Source organism: Tenrec ecaudatus, chromosome 17 (assembly GCF_050624435.1).
Source record: "Tenrec ecaudatus isolate mTenEca1 chromosome 17, mTenEca1.hap1, whole genome shotgun sequence".
In the NCBI taxonomy this organism is placed as follows: domain Eukaryota; kingdom Metazoa; phylum Chordata; class Mammalia; order Afrosoricida; family Tenrecidae; genus Tenrec; species Tenrec ecaudatus.
The window spans coordinates 56,110,039-56,112,901 of record NC_134546.1 but is presented as its reverse complement, the minus strand read 5'-3'; positions in this window follow the sequence as shown (position 1 = coordinate 56,112,901).

The window sequence follows — 2,863 nt, the reverse complement described above, 5'->3', positions numbered from 1 at the left end:
CCTGAGTATCACGATCTCCATTAGACAGAGGACGAAACCGAGGCTCAGAAAAATTAGGGACTGACTCAAGGTCACGTGAGTGCGGGTAGCAGAGCCAGGATCTCAATCCAGGCCAGCATGACTCCAGGACCCAGGTCTGTCCTCTGCTCTGAAGCCCCACCCTCTGGCACTCTGGTAAACCTCCTCAAATCCTCTGGGGAAGCTGAGAAGATATAAATAGCACGTGGGGTTGTGACAGGAAAAAAACAAAAGCAAGTTGCAGAACAAAACGCACAGGATGATGAAAGGCATGTAAACCTTAAAAAAATAAACGGAAAAAACAAGCTCAAAGCAACATATGTGCATGCATGTGTGCATGTACACCAAACCGTGTTTGGGCCTCAAGGTGCAGCCATTGATCTGGAAGGGCATCCACCCTGCTGTCTGCACCATGATCATCTTGTTACTCAGCCTGCTTCTGAATCGGTTTGGTTTTCATGACAAGAGTGTGTTTGTGCATGAATCGAGTAATAAAATATTGCACACCAATACAGGCTTGCAGTCCTAGTTGGCGCATCTCCCCCGGGTGCAGCGATGTCATGTGAGGGAGGCAGCAGCCTCCAGAGGAGGCACCTGGGTGTGAGGGCCAGGTTGACAGCCCAGGTATTAGGCCAGGTTGACTAGAGAAACACATTCACTGACACTCACATATGTATAAGAAAGAGCCTTATATCAAGAAGTAATTGTACATCAAGAAAACATCCCAGCCCAGTCCAACTCAAGTCCAAAAGTCCGATACTAGTCCAGAAGTCCCTCTTCAGAGTCACGCAGCCACATGCAATGATGCAGGATGCAGGAAGATCACAGGCTGGTGGGTGGAAAGCCTTGTGGATCCAGAGCCGTGTGGATCAAGGTTGGCAGGGTGCCAGCAGCTCTCCTGGTAGCCAGCAGGCTGGAAGGTAGAGAGGTAGATAGATAGATAGAGAGCGAGCGCTGGAGGACCATATATTTCAGTCACACTTCCAAGTAAGGTCATCAGCAGCAACCTGATTGACAGGCTACATTCCACCCCTACACTTGTAGATAGCTTCAAGCTGACGTGAAATTATGTAACTCCCACAGCCCAGGTGGGCTGATGCATAGAAACCCACCAGGCAGCTTTGGGCCCAGAGACTCCAGGCAATTATCTGTCCCCCACTCATTTATAGATGGGGACCCACAGGTCCAGAGACAGTTTATCAAGGTCAGGAAGCATGGTTCGTACGCCTGCCTCGTTAGCTAGAGTTCTCCAGTGAATTCAGAGGATCATGGGCTTCCCTTTCAGACAAGTCTGGCTTGGACTTGATGCGGCCAGACATAGTTTCTCTGAGTGAGCCTCCGTCTTCTGCTGTCCACAAGCTTTTGTGAGGATGGAAAGCAGTCAAGGCTGCCAGGTGGCTGTCCCTGGGCAGGGGCTTTCTTCATGACCACGCTCCAGCTCTCTGTCTTCTTCCTATTTTGCTTGTGAAGGATGCTGTTTTGGACTTGGCATGGACCAATGAGACACGGGGCCTGCCTGAATGGTGGCTTGGCCATACTTAGAAAAGTGTACAGGCTAGGTGGAAAGTACGAATTCCCTTCATCTGAAAAGAGGAGAAGCAAAAGACCGACAGAGTAGCTCCTGCCTGTCGTTCCCACTCGACAGGCTTGGGAATTGAGGTACGCAGGCTGTGCTGGCCTCTTGGAATGACTCCCTTGTCTGGTTTCTGAAAGACTCTGTGCCATACAGGTTATGCGTTTCTTCGGGATGACGTAGAATGTGCCAGGGAAAACATCCGAGCCCGGCGTTTTCTCTGTGAGATTTTAAGGACAAATTCCATTTTCTTAGGCGTTTCAGAATGATCTTTGTGTTCTATTTCTTCTTGTGTCAGTTTCGATAAAGCCCTCATGTTTAAGAAGAGACCAGCAGCCCTCCTGGGCAGGGTGGCGCGTGGAGTGTGAAAGTGTTTCCTTAGGCGTGGGTCTCCTGCCCAGTAGGCCTGATGGACGGTGCAAGTCTTGACGCTGTGATTGGGAACCCTGCAGCCCACCTCTCCAGGCATCCGGTCCCAAGAAGGTCAACATGGGAATCAGTGCTGCCCTGTTGGATGTCAGTTCCTAATCTCTTCTAAAGCTCCAGAGAGGTTTTGGGTTAAGGCAGGAAGTCCTTAAGTCTGGAGGGCGGTTAAAAGCCTCAGACCATCTCAGAGAGCCACTGTGGAATGGGGAAGGAGGACACGTCAGTCTAAACCGAACCAAAATAAAATAAAATGGAAATAAACCAGTGGCCCTTCGGTCCATCCTGCCTCATAGTCACCCCCACGTAGGTCAGAGTAGACTTTTGCTCCAAGGCTTTCCAGTGGCCTGCTTTTCAGATCAGGCTTTTCTTCTTTAGCCTCCTGTCACCTCTTCCCCTTGAGCCCAGCCTCTGCCCTGTCCAGGCAAATGCCACAAAGCTCTTTAGCACTACTAATATAGTGCCTGAAGGCCTGCCACTCCACCAGTAAGCTTTAGCCCAGAAGATGTTCTCTTGATTCATCACGAATCAGTCAGCTTAGCTCCACTGACAAGGATCCGGAGGCACTCCGCTCCTCGCTCAACTCGCTTACTCTGTGGGTTAGCTCCCGAACCGTCACGTGTGTCTCCAGGTTCTGCCACCAAAACTTCTCTGCCACTGCTTCTCACCCTCTGTGCCATCTCTCTCCTCACTTCCTTCTGGATCTCACCAGAACTGCCTTGGACATCCATAGTCTCCCCTACAGTCTATTCAATACAATATAGGCTTATAGTATTTAAACCAAACTCAATACCACTGAGTCCATTCCGACTCACAGCGGCCCTCTAAGACAGGGTAAATCTGCCCCTG